The 17,576-nt window shown below is 39.0% G+C and overlaps 1 long non-coding RNA gene across 1 annotated transcript in view; it reads left to right on the top strand.

The window, feature by feature from the left end:
* The window catches only part of LOC122815663, a 181,948-nt gene extending 164,817 nt beyond the window's left edge, over nt 1-17,131 (top strand). The window contains exon 3 of the long non-coding RNA XR_006366981.1: nt 16,433-17,131. This is a non-coding gene — a long non-coding RNA (uncharacterized LOC122815663). The remainder of the gene's footprint in view (nt 1-16,432) is intronic.
* Nucleotides 17,132-17,576: the final 445 nt, after the last annotated feature.

Below are 17,576 nucleotides of genomic sequence, written 5' to 3'. Positions count from 1 at the left end.
AGTCCATAATATAATTGGCAAAGACAGGGGCGCATGCAGCCCCCATTGCTACCCCCATCCTCTGTCTATAATATTGGCCTTCGAAATGCAAATAGTTATTCTTGAGGACCACCTCCATAAGAGTAACTTGCACATTAATGTCATCTTGATCAAATAGCTGAGTTTCCAAAAGTTGGACCTCTAACCACTCTAATCCTTCATGATGTGGGATAACTGTAAAAAGACTAACAACATCTATTGTCACCAATATGTATACATTACCCTGCTCCAACTTGATTCTATCCACTTTATCCAGGAATTCCCACGAATCCTTACAAATACGTGGAAAGCCTTTTAGACCCATCTACAATTTATGGTCCAAGAATTGCCCTATAAAACATGTCTTGGAACGCTTTCCATCAACTATAGGTCTAAATTGTGGATTTGTCAACCCTTTATGAATCTTGGGAATTCCGAAAATATTGGGAATCATTGGATACATATTAGTCATAAAGGCGTGCTCGTCCTCATTAAACTGACCTTGAAACAGCATGTCTTCTATAAGTAAATCTATTTTCCTATTCATGACATGCATCTCATTGATGGAACTCTACATATGAATCATCCAGTAACATAGTGTTAATAGCATTTAAATAATCCGATTTGTTCATAACAACAATTCCATTGCCCTTATCTGGCTTCATCAACTGAATACTCATGTCATGCACCAAATCTAAAAGCAAACGCTCTACTCCTAATGTGAGATTGAAAAAAATGTCATCTGTTTTTTGCTTCAGCACTTTATGTATGTCCTTTTCACATTTATTCTCAAAGAGTCTAATAACATTATTCAAAGGCGGGTTGAAAATACTGGATCTTCTTAAACCACTATTTATATTTTCTCCCCCATTCTGTGAGTTAAACCAAACTTTAAGATTAAGTTTCCTTATATAATGTTTTAAATCTATCAATGTACCATCAATTCTAGCCCTCCTATAGGGTACAAATGTAAAACCCTTTGAAATAACATTCACATGTTCTGTTTTAGTTTCTTTCGAATAATAATTATAAACCTTAAGGTCCTTAAACTCATTGTATATAAGACGAGGCTCTAAAACATTAACAATACCCTTATCACACCTACTGCATGTACCATTTATATCCATAAACAACGTATTCAATGAGTTATTTACATTTGGTGTTTCAATCAGTACATCGTTACATAATACATCATCCATCTATCTTTTTTGCTTCAAAACTAGCATTGGAAAATCCATTGTTAATGTCACTCTTACCTTCCCTTAAACAACGACCTTGCTTTATGGTGTTGTTGAAAATACTGGGGGTAGAAACAAAAATGCTAGGTGCAAAAGTTCTGGATGCAAAAACTGAATCAAAGCTGGTAACAGTACTTATGGGGTTTAGCATTTCAAGAGCCCAGTTCATTAAGTCCTCCATTGTTGGCTCTTGCACCATTTGTTGCTGTTGCTGTTCTTTGGTCGTGCACCCTGTCTGTTGTAATCCTGAAAGTTTTTTGCTTGAAAAGGGTGTGGCTGTTGCTCTTTCCCTTTTAACCTCTCCGACCGCCTAGCACACTTGTCATTGGAACAAGATTGTATGTCTCTTCTACTCCCTCTCGTGTTTCCAGCATCATTGGTTGCATTCACCCCTGAATCAACACTTTGATTGGCCTGATCATCCCCACTACCAATGTTGCCAGTAGAAAGTGGATACACCCATTGTGAAGCATATTCATTCAAATCACGCTTAATCTTATTTGTTTTACGTGTAAAAATATTATTACAAATTGTGGTTACATTTGAAAAGGTAGCATTGTATATACTTTGATTAGCATTAAAGTGAATATCACTTTTAATTGTTTGACTCAGTTCATCCAATTCCTTAGCTGCCCTTTCCGCTGCCAAAAGATTTGATTTCACCATAAGCCTCATCATTTGGATGCCAGTTTTGTCAAATAACTCATGAATGTCATTTAGCAGCTCAATGTTGTTCTCCACACCATTCGGATATTTCCATAATCTTAAACCACGAGGAACAATTTCCATATCAAGGTTTTTTTGTAAATATGAAATTTCCATGTGCAGCTTCTTATACGATAGTAGGTTCTTTTCAAATACTTTAACCCTTTCTATACTGATGCACCTTCCCATTGAATCCCATTTCCTGGTCTCTTTTCTATTCCAAAACGAAAGGTGTTATTTCTCCAACGTAAACTTTCTTGTGGACTCCCATTCGACTTTTCAGTGCTAACGGACTGGCCACTAGTCATATCGCTCTGCTGCTTTTCGTTTCCACTCAAATTGCTAGTGGAAGGTGGCGGCTGGGTTAAAGGGTAGCCTAAGCTACTGAACACATCATTATGCCCCTACTTTTCAGTTATTGACTGTATTTGGGCTGTATGTAAAGCCAATTGCTGTTGAATTTGCTGCAACAGCTCAAATAAATCATGTTCGTGGTGCCTGTGCTTTCCATCTCTGTAATACACCAAAACTCCAAGAAAACTATTGTAAAAACTGTAAAACCACCACAGAAGTGCAAAGCCAGTCCACGTACGACAACACAACCACTGTAGATGCAGAAAAATGTATTCACAATAAAAATCCACAGGTTAAGCGCTTTCTTCCCTTAACTTAAAAAGGGACTTCATCAGAACACTTTAAAATGGATACAAGTACTAAAAAAACCCAGCCATATATATCCAAAATCATTCATTGGATAATGAGTATTAATTAATTCATTAAACCTTAAAGCAAAATCTACTTTACTACCTGATAAGTAATAAACTGCATTTTATGTCCTTACAACGAATTATAATATATAAATGTGAAGAAAGTTCACTAACAAAAACTTATGTATTCATATATATTCTATTGAATGCAATGCATAATATGAAATTTCAAATCATATATACATTCCATATGGTAAAATTATGTATTGCATCAGATCTATTTTGTATCTTATTCTAGTGTTACATTTGTTTTAAGTTTTCTGTTATGTTCATAGGTTTATAGGTGTTTACTAGGCCAATGGCCCTGGAGCCTTTATAAGCCTAGCCCATAGAAATGCCCTGGCATCATGCCGCCATTAGTTCCAGGTGCATCTATCAAGTAGATCCAATAGAGTGACCCCCCCTGGGCGAACTTTCTATTTTCCATCCACTCATCAAGATTTCTCTTGAAAAGGGCCAGTGAGGTGCTCTGCTTGACATGTATGGGAAGTCTGTTCCAGAGCATGGGCAGTCTCTGGGTTATGAACCTGTCCCTCCAGCATGTTCTGTTGATTATGGTAATGAGGTTGAGGTCCCTGGAGCATGTGGTGCAGAGGGATTGGGATTTCTTTAGGTGTAACATTTTTAACAGGGCTGGGTCAGACATGGCTTTGTAAGTCAAGCAGAGATCGCCTCTTAATAGACAATATGAGACAGAGAAAAGCTGGAGTTTTTTGAGTCTGTCCATGTAGGGCATGTGTTTAAGGCCTAAGATCCTCTTCATGAGGTACTTTTGTAGCTTTTCCAGCTGTTGCAGGTGTTTAGTGAGATACATGCCAAATGGGGCATTATACTCGATGACTGGTCTAATGAGGGAAGAGTAGAGAGAGATGATTACCTCTTTCTTCCTGGATGCAAAACCCTTGCTAATGAGATGTGCCACATAGAAGGACTTTCTGACCACAGTGCAATGTGGTGGTCAAAGGAGAGGTTGCTGTCAACCTGTGTCCCCAGACCTCCTGTAACACCTTCAGTGTTCAGTGGCCTACCATCAATGTGGTGATTAGTGGGAACTGAGTTTTTCTCAAAGGGAATGATGACAAATTTTTTTGGCATTAAGCTTAAGGCCATGGTTTCAACACCAGTCTTAGGTCTCAGTGAGGCCTTTCTATAGGATGTTTGCATCACTTGGGGACTTAATAATGGCTCCCAGCTTACAATCATCAGTGAACTTGATCAGCCAGAGTCCCTCCGTGTTGGCCTGGACTTCTGAGAAGTAGATGCCAAACAGGAGAGGACCCAGGCCCGATCCCTGTGGGACTCCACTCGTGACTGGTCGTCAGTCTGACTTAGAGTCTGCTACTTTCACATTGTGGGTTCTATCTGTGAGCCAATTTGCAACCCACCTAGTGATATAGGGATCAAGCCTAGTTTGGTGAGTCTATTAATAGTTCCTGAGTGGGGAATTGTATCAAAGGCCTTGGTCAGATCGAGGTAGGCTGTATGAACTGCCTTGCCCTCATCCACGCTCTGGTGACTGACTCAAAGAAGTCAAACAGGTAGAGAAGGCATGATCTACCCTTCACAAAATCAAATTGTGTGGGATCCAGAGTTTGGAGATTCCTTAAATCCTTGTTAATTAGGTCCATGATGATGTGCTCCATAGCTTTACATATCAGGCTCATCAGGCTAATGGGGCAATAATTCCCAGGGTCTGTAGTCGCTCCCCCTTTATGGAGAGGGATGACTGTAGCAGTGCATCATTCTGCAGGGACAAAGCCTGAGATGAGGCTGTGATTGAACAGGGCAAACAAGTGTGGTGCCATTTCACTTTGCAGTTCCTGTAGAACAGATCCAGGGATATTGTTGGGTCCCATGGAAGCTGTATTCTTGGCCTTGGACAATGCATCTTTAACCTGTGTTGCAGTAATGCTGGGTGCCTGGCATTCTTCCAGTATTGTGATTCATCCTTTAGGGGGAGTGAGAAGGGTGAAGTTGGCACTGAATCTGTCGGCCAGTATGCTGGCAATATCTGTTGGCTCAGTATAGGAGGTACCATTGTGCAGTAACTCAGAGCAAATCTGGGTATTGCTGTGTAGATTTCTGATAATACTGTAGAAGACTTAGTGTTGTTTTTAGTGTCTGCCACAACTCTGCCTTCATAGCTAGCATTAGAGGTTTTGATGGGTGATCTCAACTTTTTTTTTTTAGGCTGATAAGGGAGTTTTTCCAGTCTTGGAACTTCACCTTTCTCTTCAACAGTTTTTTTCTTCTGTTGTAGAGTTTGTTAATGGCAGTGGACCACCAGATTGGTTTTCTTTTTTTGGAAGGGAGCATCTTGGTTTTGTTGGGTATGGCTAGTTCCATACATTTATGTACATGTTTGTACAGTGCATTGGTGTAAGATTTGGTGGTCACGCACCTAATTTACATTTGCATGGGTGCTATGAAATTTGCCACATCCGTTTTTAGGAGCCCAAAGTCAGCTTGGAGAAGTTTTTCATGGTGGTTACCTTTGCTGGTGGTGTGGGTGAGATGTGGATTTCCATGGTAATTAGTTTGTGGTTGGATCTAATCAGAGATTAATTGACTATTGGTGTTGAGCAATGGTTTCCCATGTTAATAATAACCAGGTCAAAGATGCTGCTTCCTCTAATGAGGGTAAGAATGAGCCGGTCCAGCGCATTGGAATTAATAAATTCCAGGAAGCATTGGGCAATTGTGTTGCTGCATGAGTAGTTTTCCCAGTTGATGGAGGGGTAGTTGAAGTCATCCAGTATGAGAGTGTTGGGTTGGATCCTAATAGTTTCCAGGGTACTTAGGAACATGGAATGAGTGTCTTGGGACATGGGTGGGGACCTATAGCAGGCTACAACCTGAATCACCATCTTACCCATGGTTAGTTGTACCTGAAGTATCTCTGATGCATTATAGGTTCATAGGGTCTATATAAGCCTAGCCATAACAATTCCCTGGATATTTCTTTCCACTTACTTCCCTAGGCTACTAGTCTGGAGGTGTGCATATCCTTTATGAATATGGAGACACCACTGCCTTTGGAGCTTTGGTCCATTTTCTGGGGTCGAAAGGTGTAGAATGAGCTATAGTCTGGTAGTGCAGGGGTGTTTTCTGCTGCTTTAAACCAGGTCTCTGTTACAGCACAAATGTCGATGTTCTCCATTTTGAGGAGTGCTTCTAGCAAGTGTGTCTTGAGATTTAGATTTCTAGCATTGAGCAGCATGACCCTTGGATTTCATTTATTTAAAGCTGTTATGGTGGCAATTTGGTCTGTAAAACACCATCTAAAAAGGCACTATAGGGGTATAGTATCTGGAAACCTAGGGGTGACAGATGCAGGCCATCTCTGGCAAGCATCGAGGTCTGTCAATCATGTCATCACAACCAGAGTTGGAGTTGAGTTCTCCACCCACCCACCCAGTCCTTGTTGTGTTCTTAAATTTGATGGCTTTTGAGTTGCTCACCCCTACTATAAATCTCATTTTGGATATTCCTCCCAGTCCCATCTCATCAGCTTATTCTACTGAGTAGAGAGAGATCATTTTGGAAGGCCCACATCCTTAATTTATCAACCTTAAATTATCGTGTTTCATCCCTTCCCACTTAACCAAATAAAATGCACTTTATTCATCTGCTTTTACTATATGTGTGTTTCTTCCTACTTTATTACTTTATTTTGCTTTTACTGTCTGTTCTTAAAAGTACTCAATTGCATTTATTCTGCTGCATTTATTACTGCTTGTTAGTAGCCTGATTAAATTGTAACTGTTATTCTAAGCCTTTTGGTTTAAGCACTTGGGCTTCAGACCAGTTGCTTTACATTAAGAAGGTTTGTGGTCTGCACTCTTGTGGCAGGACAGGTAGCTTACATGGTTTACTATCATTTAACTGAAGTGGAGTCAGTTGACTCCATTTCATATGAAAACCCGACCTCGAACGTTGGCAATGTCGAACTTCAATATTGCCAAACTACAAATCTCGCCCCTATCTCGACCTATGTTAAAACCCATCCCTAGGTCACATTCGACATGAAATTCAGCATTTTCAGAGTTTGGCTGTGTGAGTTTTCGTGAACGTCGGTCAATGGTATGATAAGTTCACAGAGTCCGTTTCAGTTTAATGATAGTAAACCAGCTTACATCCTTCCAAGTTGGGAGTTTCTGATTGAAGACTTAGTGTCTGTTATTCTAAAAGTGTCTTAGTTCTAGTTTAAGCACTTGGGCTTCAGGCCAGTTATTTTACATTAAGAAGTTTTGTGGTCTGCACTCGTGGGAGGAGAGGGTAGATTCTGCCCTTCTGAGCTGGGAATTTCTGGTTAAAGGCTTATTGTGCCTGCTTATTTGAACTGTGTCTTTCTGAAATTGGTGCGCCTTGTTTGCTGTAGCATAGACTAGATTCAGACCTGCTGAATCTAGCTTTGTTTGTATAACTTGAGCACTAATTCAGGCCATCTTTTTTTGGAGAAGGTTCCTTTGCACCCTAGTGGCAGGAGTGTGCAGTTAGAACTTGTCTGATTGAAGACTGCTGGAACGGGGCTCAGTTTTGAGCTTTTTATTGGTTAATTGGTTAATTTGTTTAAATCAGTTTGCTCATTTGCTGCTGTTATATTTAAAAAAATGCACTTTATTATCCATCTGCTTTTACTGTATTTGCTCAACACCAATAGTCAATTCTTCCCTGGTTAGATCTGACCACAAACTAATTACCATGGAAATCCACATTTCACCCACACCACCAGCAAAGGTAGCTACCATGAAAAACTTCTCCAAAGCTGACTTTGGTCTCCTAAAAACAGAGCCAACAGATATTGCCAACATACTGACTGACAGACTCAGTCCCAACTCTCCCCCCTAAAGGACCAATCGCTATACCGGAAGAATGCCAGGCACCCAGCATTACTGCAGCACAAGTTAAAGCTGCATTGTCCAAGTCCAAGAATGCAGCTTCCATGGGAACTGACCATATCCCTGGCTGAGTTCTACATGAACTACAAAGTGAAATGGCACCACACCTGTGTGCCCTGTTTAATCACAGCCTCACCTTAGACTTTGTCCCTACAAAATGGTGCACTGCTACAGTCATCCATCTCCATAAAGGGGGAGCAACTACAGACCCTGAGAATTATTGCCCTATTAGCCTGATGAATCTGATATGTAATGCTATGTAGCGCATCATCATGGACCTAATTAACCAGGATATAGGGAATTGCCAAACTCTGGATCCCACACAATTTGGTTTTGTGAAGGCTAGATCATGCTTGCTCAACCTGGTTGACTTCTTTGAGTCAGTCCCCAGAGCTGTGGATGAGGGCAAGGCAGTTCATACAGCCGACCTCGATCTGGCCAAGGCCTTTGATACTATTCCCCACTCAGGAATTATTGATAGACTCACCAAACTAGGCATCAACCCCTATATCACTACGTGGGTTGCAAATTGGCTCACAGATAGAACCCACAGTTTGAAAGTAGCAGACTCCAAGTCACACTGCTGACCAGTCACAAGTGGAGTCCCACAGGGATCGGTCCTGGTCCTCTCCTGTTTGGCATCTACTTCTCAGAAGTCCAGGCCAACACGGAGGGACTCTGGCTTACCAAGTTCGCTGATGATTAAAAGTTGGGAGTCATTATTAACTCCTCAAGTGATGCAGACATCCAACAGAAAGACCTCACTAAGACCAATGACATGGTGTCAAAACCATGGCCTTAAGCTTAGTGCCAAAAAATGTGTCGTCATTCCCTTTGGGAAAAACTCAGTTCCCACTAATTACAACATTGATGGTTGCCCACTCAACACTGAAGGCATTATAAGAGATCTGGGGACACAGGTTGACAGCAACCTCTCCTTCGACCACCACATTGCCACTGTGGTCAGAAAGTCCTTCTATGTGGCACATCTCATTACCAAGGGTTTTACATCCAGGAAGAAAGAGGTCATTATCTCTCTCTACTCTTCCCTCATTAGGCCAGTCATTGATTATAATGCCCCATTTGGTATGTACCTCACTAAACACTTGCAACAGCTGGAAAGGCCACAAAAGTACCTCACAAAGAGGATCCTAGGTCTTAAAAACATGGCCTACATGGACAGACTCAAACAATTCCAGCTTTTCTCTGTCTCATATCATCTATTAAGAGGCAATCTCTGCTTGACTTACAAAGCCTTGTCTGACCCAACCCTGTTAGAAATGTTACACCTAAAGAAATCCCAATCCCTCAGCACCACATGCTCCAGGGACCTCATCCTCATTACCACAATCAACAGAACATGCTGGAGGGTCAGGTTCATAACCCAGAGACTGCCCATGCTCTGGAATAGACTTCCCATACATGCCAAGCAGAGCACCTCACTGGCCCTTTTCAAGAGAAATCTTGATGAGTGGATGGGAAATAGAAAGTTCACCCCGGGGTCACTCCAGTGGGTCTACTAGATAGAGGCACCGGGAACTAAGTGCAGCATGATGCCAGAGCACTTCTATGGGCTAGGCTTAGAAAGGCTCCAGGGCCATTGGCCTTGTACACACCTATGACCCTATTAACTGCCAGATTTGTAAGATTATTTGTCACTGTCCCCCTTAGTCTGCATGACATTATTTGTTTTGTTATCCATTTCCTTTCTTTTTAGCTTTTAATCATAAATATTGAAATTTTATTTTCCTATCCTTCACCCTTTTGCCAATAGTTTTACTTTTTATTCACTTACCAACCAATATCCCTCTCATCGGTAACATCTGATTCAATTTCTAATTCACAATCTTTTCTTTTGTTTGTATATAAAACTCTTGTATTTCATTATTAACTGTCATTACATATTCAGCCTTTTCTTCTTGCAATTTAAATTCTTTACTCCTTTCATAGGTTCATAATCCCTTGCATGCATAGCTTTTCTTTTTCTTCTTTTACAATCTGTCCCTGAATGCCCTGTTTATTTGCATGTATTGCATTTCATTTCACATTTTCTTACATCATGTCCATAACCCTCACAAAAACATTTCTTTGTATCACAATTGCCCATAAAATTGGCTTCTTTCCACAAAAGAAACATGTTTTTGGTTGCCCACAATATCACAGAACAGATCTACATTCTTTTACAGTAATCATACTAGAAATATGAATGATTTATTTTTCATTTTCTGTTTTCAGTATAACATTGCAATCACAATCAGTCCATAATTCCCTGTTGTCCAAAACTTTTGAAATACTCTTAACTTCTTTGCAAAAATTTTTCAGTAAATGTTCTTTGACAGTCTCAATATCAGCCCCTGTTCAAAATCGAATGGTCACTTTCTTTTGTGATTCACTATAAAAAGTCTTAACAATTTATCTATTCTATGGACACATATTTTTTTCTAATAATTTCTCCCAAAAGTCTCTAGTCCTACAGCTGTTTAAAAAATGTTTGTATATGTCTCTTTTTTTATCAAAATAAATGCTCTTACCTCTTGATCTTTTATTCCTAATGGAGCAATTACTGTGTCCCATATCTCATATCTGTCCAATTATTTCTTTTCCTTACTTTGTATATGTGCTACAAACCTCTGTCTATCCAGTTCCTCTCTTCTCATATTTGCCCATATCTCTTCTTTTTATTTCATTACTACTTCTGCAAATAACTTACTCACCAATTTCTCCACCTTCCCATTCCAAATCCTTTCCATTGCTTCTCCCTATGGTAGATTGCTTCCACTCTCTGGGTCATTTTCTTCAAGTAGGTTAACCAATAAATCATCCCACAACCCACCCGATTGGATGGTTGTAACCATGGCTTCTTCTTTCGATCACTCATCTGCCTTTGAACTGCAAAGCGAGTCTTTCTGAAATAAGACTTCCAAATCAAATAAAACCTCCTCAGATCGCTTTTCTTTTCCAGCTTCTGTCTCTTCTGTAGAGCCAGCATTCACCTCAGCTTCTTGCTCACTCTCCACCATACTGTGCTGTTCTCCCAGCCACCACTTTACCAGGAATGGAATGTACATGCATACACGCTCATCATACTTACAGACTGTAAGTGTGGTAATGAGTAGGGGAAGTCCCCTGGTGCTCAGGCCAAATTTTCCCTAGTTAGTATGAATACCACCCACTGGTCTCCACTAAAAAATACCACTGGCTTAGTAGGACTAACCTCATTGAAAAATGATGCAGCAGTTGAGAACAGAATGACAGTTTATTTTAAGGAATCTAGATGTTCCCATATTTAGATGATTAGCTTCTTGCTACGTATACAAAAGAATCACTCATCTTATAATGAGGTCACTTATTTCAGTTTGTCAAACCAAATTAAATTTTGAAAAAACAAAACTGGTACTAACCCAATCATTAGATTTCATTGGCTGAATTCTGAAACCCACAACAAGAATTGCAAGACTTTCTACAAAAAGGCTGTTAGATTTCAAGTCAGAGATTTTCTTCAGCAGCAATCTCTACCAGCCTCCCTAATATTGCAGACTTTAGGCATGTTGGTGACAGCTATCAGGCTGCTTCCTCATACAGGAGTACTCCAGTGGACACGTAACATGCAATGGTCTCAGTCCTATCTGGATATCCACATTTTGCAGAAGTTATCTAAACTGGTAGATGCAGTTCTCTCTACTACAAGAAGGTTACCCCTTTGCTTCCCTCTTCTACAGGCATGGTTAGCCCCTCTTTGGGCTAAGGAGACAGTTCAAACGAAGGACAGTCTAAAAATTTGGGTCACATCCAGAGGCTCACCTTCACATTAATACAATGCCAGTGAGAGTAGTTCTTCTAGCATTGCAGGCACTGCAGGACTTCCTACCCCAGGGTGTGATTTCAGTATACACAGACAACACTTTCATGTATGGTGCATATGCAAGGAGGACCCCAATCATACCCCCTGTGCTAAGATGAGAGTGTGACAATGGGCTATGATTTCACAGTGCTTTCTGATGGCAATGCACATTCCAGTTTGGACCAACAAGGCTCATATGCTGCATGCTTGTGCCACATGAGTGGTCTCTCAACCTGAAAACAGAATGCAGACATTTCAGCTACTTGGGGCCAGTCCTCCTGCAACTAGCACAAAATGCAGCAGCTACTTTACCCACATCTATCTACATGGGCAGAAACCAACTCTGGACAATCTGTGGGCACCTGGTCTTCTGTATGCCTTTTCCCTTTTTCAGTCATGACAACATTTCTACAAAAAGCTTCTCTGTGCAAGGTGAAAATGATTCTCATAGCACATTTCTGGCCCAAGTATCTTTGGTTTCCAGAGTTTTTGGCCTCACCTATTATGATCTCCATAGTTGCAAGATTCTCAGCTAGATCTTCCAGCTCACCCATCCTTCCAGCCTTATCCAAGCATTAGTTCCCTCATATTTGCAGCATAGTTTTTCCAATTCCTGTGATTGACAACAATTATGTCCTGGTTAGTATAATAATTCAGATTATGTTTGCCTCTCAGACATGCTCCACAAGAAAGCAATATAGGGTCAGATGTTAGAGAATTTTCATATGGGCAGTGCACCAAGGTCTAGACCTCTTTCTAGGACCTATTCCCTTGATAATGCAATTCTTAGTTACTTTGTTTGACTCTGGTTCCAGCTACTCAGATATTAAGGCTCAGTTAGACACTTTCAAATTTCTCAAATTTCACAAAAGATTTGTAAAGCCACTTTAAAAGGCACACTTTTTTCAGCTACCCTTCAAGAATAACACTCCCCCATGGGACCTAAATTGTATACTACAGTCTCTCATTCAACCTCCATTTTAGACCTGCTTCTAGTTATATACTAATGCACAACTCCTGGAAGACTTTACTCCTACTAGCTTTCACCTCAGCAAGATGAGCTTCATGCCTTGTCTTGCAAACACCATATCCAGTCTTCAATATGGAGTTTGTTAATGTGGAAAGCAAACTGACTATAGAATAGGGAGCACTTAAATCTAGTTGAAGGGAAGTCAGGTGACACTGAATATGACTGAAAATTGAGTAGAAGTACTGAGTGAAAGAATAAACAGATGTGAGAATGAAATGAGAATATAGAGCTGAATTAAAACTAGCTGAAGAAAAGTATTAACAGTGACCATACTCGGGCCTTGTGGGCAATAAAGATATTTACACTGGAGGTAATATTTAGTTGACTTGGAACAGATATGGAGTCAGTTAACAATAAAGAGGAGGGGCTTATATTCAGAATAGATGACAATACATAGCAGGGCATGGAGTTTTTGTGGTGGAGTTTTTCCTGTGAGAGAAGTGTTATTGCTCTTGTGACATATGTATGTTTTTTTTAGCTTCAGTAGCAATGTGGACTTTATATACTAGACATGTTTTGAATTTGTACCTTGAATGGAAGTTATATATCTGTGCATAACAGAAAACAGGTATAATGCAACATTTCAGGTTGTCACATATAAAATATTTGTGACACCCTGAATTCAATTCCTTTATCCCTATAATGACTCATTTACAATTAATAGTAGACCTTCTCATGAATTATACTTGGACAGCCAAGTTTTCATTTGAGGACTTAGACATAGTTCTTAATGTTGAGTCTGGCTTAAACATATTACCATGATCCTAATAGGAAATTTTGCTAGTATCTTTCCAGTGACAAAAGAGGTCATTATTCTGAGGAAGTGTATTATGTAAAATGTGCCATCTCCCTTGAATTAATCATGCACTTAAGAGGCTCATTTCATGAAACAGGTTAGTATACTGTCACTTATTGGTTCAGTAATCTCTATAAAGCCCTTTTTAGAATAAAGTTATTCATGTCATGTACAGAAAGTGAGCATCAGTGTGCCTACAAACATCTGTCCACAATAAATCCAAAGTGGAACATACTTTTTTTGGCAAATTTAAATTACCAACATGTTTGGTGGTTCTCTTTTTGGCATTATTGTAAATAAACAGAACATTTTGTGTCTTATTTTAAAGGGTACCACTATCATGACTCATGACTTTTACAGTCTTCTAAAGTATTTTCATTAATCTTTGATCAGGTTGGTGAGGTGAGATGTAAGCCATTTAAAAACATTTAACTGTATACGTATTTTGAATTCTTCTAGTATTAACTGTGTGCCATTGTCAAAAAATATTTTCTCATGCAAACAATTGTCCTTTGAACTGCCATCTTTGACTCTAAAAAATAGTAAGAGGCACTTTGAATGGACGTCCACTATGAGAAAGAAAATTCAGTTGAAATGGACCAAGAATCAGTATGAAGATATTGTCATGATATAGCGTGTCATTACTGAAAGTGATAGTACATTTTGAAACATTTGATGTTCATCATTTCCACTGCCTCAGTAACATTTCGGGTTATCTGCTAAGGTAACACAGTACTGGCTGACTTTCAAAAGCTCAGACTCCCGTCCATCTCTCTTCCTGTGACAGCTAACAGACTGGGCATATCCTAAGAGGGAAGCCTTTAGCTGTCACCTGAAGAGAGTGTTCAATCTGTTTCTGTCATCCAAAGAAAAAAAGTCCTCTGACTCTTCACAGGATCCAGAGCTGAGTTTACCAGCTTACTGCTCAGATATGCCTCATTTGAGGACTTCCTTCCTTTCATTTTATTATTGGATTTCTTATAAGCTTTCTATTTGCATGTGTATTTAAAGAATGTATAATACAATATATATATATATATATATATATATATATATATATATATATATATATCTAGGTCTACTTCTAAAATTTGAATTTTCACAAGTTCAAATTTCTTATGGTCGAGACCATAAGATCGAACTTATGAAAGTTTGAATTTTAAATAAAAAAAATAAAAACAAAAAAAAAAATGTATTTTACTTTTTTGCAGGGGGGCAAGCCACCCTGCACCCCCAATGCGGGATGCTGTGCCCCCACACCCCTGCTAATTAAATATACCAACTCTGAGATCACACTACAGCAATCAAAACAATAAATATATCACTCCTTCCTGTACGGTGATCTCCATTTCAACTATTCGAACTTTCACAAGTTCGATCTTATGGTCTTGACCATAGGAAATTTGAATTTGTTGAAGTTTAAGTTTTAGACGTACACCTATATATATATATATATATATATATATATATATAAACATCTAAAATCCATAACATCTATTTCAGATCATTGAGACCAAAACATCTAAAACTCATAACACCTAAAACCCATAACATTGAATTTCATAATATCTAACAGTACAAATCACATGAAAATAACATCCCCTCCACATATAATGACATATACTAACACCAAACTACCAAACACACTTTTTACTACATTTCTGAAGGGGGGCTTGATACAGTAGGGTTAGTAAATTAATTTTTTCCCACTGTAGTGCAATCTTGGAGTTGGGATATTTAATTTATGGGGGTGTGGGGGATCCCCCTGCAGAAATGTAGCAAAAAGTGTGTTTGGTAGGTTGGTGTCATTATATGTGGAGGGGATGTTATTTTGTTTTGATATTTAGTGTTAGATGTTATGAAATTCGATGCTATGGGTTTTAGATGTTCTGGTCTCAATGTTATGAAATTAGATGTTATGGGGTTTATATGTTTCAAAGTAGACCTATATCTATATATATATATATATATGTTCAATTTCTGTAGTATATATATGTTCAATTTCTGTAGTATTTACAGTAATTTTTGTAGGAATTTCAATTTGTAGAAGTATTTATTTGGCTTCTTTCTTTAACAATTTCTTGTTTTACTATTTCTGAGAAAACTTTCAGTATTTCTGTCAGAAGTGCTGTGCATATGTATGTGTGTTGTTAGACACTAGAGGCTGCTCCTGCACTCAGAACCACAAATTATTATTTTTGGTAATTTAATGTGACTGAGGTGCATGGAGGTATTTCTTAACTCTGGTTTGGCACATTGGTTGCTTTTGTATTTGGTCTTTGTGTATGGGAAATGCTTTAACTTCTGTCAGTTATCTAAAGAATTCTGAAGATATTTCAGACCGTTTGCTATAATAATGGGACAGTTTGGAAGGGTTTAGTTGTGTGAGGACATATTTATTACTAAAAACTTTAATTGGTTGTTGTGATGCATTATCCTTTACTGTTAATTCATGATTCTGGCTGGTGTTCTCTCCCCTGACTTATTGGTAACTAACTCTAGTACCCCCCCCTCCCCCACATCAAATCTGGTTGCATCTAAAAAGAAAAAAATAAAACAAAATAAAGATATAACTCAGTTAGTGATTCTGTCAGAGCCACAACTTGGCCTCTAGATAGCTTACTTTTTGCCCTTTCTCCCTGTAGTTTAGCTTTACCTCTCACTATAGAACAGGGTTTAGACATATTTTGACTTTTCCAGTACCTGGCGCAAGTATGGGAGAACCAAATCCTTCAGGTACAGGAACAGTCTGGGGTAATAAACCTTTGCCAGACATATTAATCTGTCATAAGCAAGGCTCTCAATCATCCCAAATTATGCAGGAACACTCTTTTTTAAGCTTAAATAAGCTTAATTCCCCAACTGCCTGATTTGGGTGCAAGTGCACCTGAGATTTGCAGTCAAGCAACCTCTGCTCCAGCTGTAGATGTCTCAGCCAATCAGGGTGTCACCTTACTAGATCTAATTTGCATACGGCCGGCCAGTTTCATTTACAGAAACAGAATTACTGTTAGTATGCGGATGCAACTGCAGTGGACCTGGTATGCTTTAAGTGTTCAATTAGGATTGCTCAGTCTGGAATTCCATATATTAACAGGATATGCCAGCAATGTTGTTTGTTCATTGTTTTGAACAGGAATGGTGGAGGACAACGTTGACACATGGAGATCTTCGTTACTGGCTTGAAGACTGGATTTGTTGCTATTGCAGAATATCTCATCTTGAGGAAGGAAGAAGACTGGAAGACTGTTCCTTGGCAGACTGGCAGCTCTTTGGCAAAGCTTATAGGGTGGTGGAATGGCATTAAGGATTTTCCAAGGAAATGTGCAAAGTGGAGAAAAGGAGGTTATAATTTTAACCAGGATGTCTAAGCTTTGTTGTGCAATGTGGGTTGCATTTTATTTTAAATTTCCTTTTCTTCCTGCAGAAACATATAAGTAATGAGTTAATTCTTACTTGGTTGCTAGCTGGCTATGTGGTGCAAGTATACAACTGCATGCAGTGACGCATACAACAGCAGAAAAATTAAAACTTGTTTACTAAGTCCGAGGTCCAAATTAATTTATGCCTCATATTTTTGGACTGCTCCTCATAAAACTTTTGATATTCTGGAGGCAAATCAATGATGGTTGCAGTAATTGAATATGTGTGTGGGTGTGTCCATTAATGCACTTATTTTAAATATGTAAATATTATGTTAATTAGGTGTCCCTGATTGTCCCTAATTTTAAGATCCTATGTCCCGTATTCTCTCATCTGGAGATTGAGAGGTATAGTCCCCAGATATTTTATTTGCTAGTAGTGACATTCACAAGAAAAAGAAACAGAATCTTCATAGTGCATCTGATAATCTGATAATCAGATATATATATATATATATATATATATATATATATATATATATATATTTTATATATACATATGGCTGATGTGTTTTCCTTGACTAAGAATGTTCTGCAAACAACTCATTTTGGTGGATGTGTTCCCATACAAGACTAATGCTAGTTTGGTTAGTGACCTTTCTTCTGTTTCAGACAGTGATGAGGAATCTGATGAGGATAATGGTAATTTCCTAATTGATACCGAGTCCAGTCACTCTGATTCTTTCGAAGGAGAACCTGAGCTTAAGTCCAAACAAGTGATCACTTTTCCTCAGATGACTGATAGACTTGGTGATGTTTTTGTTTCAGAGCTGTGAGGAGCTACTCCAGACCTAGGCAGGGTATATGACCTTATAAGAGGGGACAGGATACTCAGTTTTCTGGCTACCCCAATATCTT

Source organism: Protopterus annectens, chromosome 11.part0 (assembly GCF_019279795.1).
Source record: "Protopterus annectens isolate FY-2018-M chromosome 11.part0, PAN1.0, whole genome shotgun sequence".
Taxonomy (NCBI): domain Eukaryota; kingdom Metazoa; phylum Chordata; order Ceratodontiformes; family Protopteridae; genus Protopterus; species Protopterus annectens.
The sequence above is the reverse complement of the archived record's forward strand: the minus strand, read 5'-3'. Positions and strand labels throughout refer to the sequence as shown.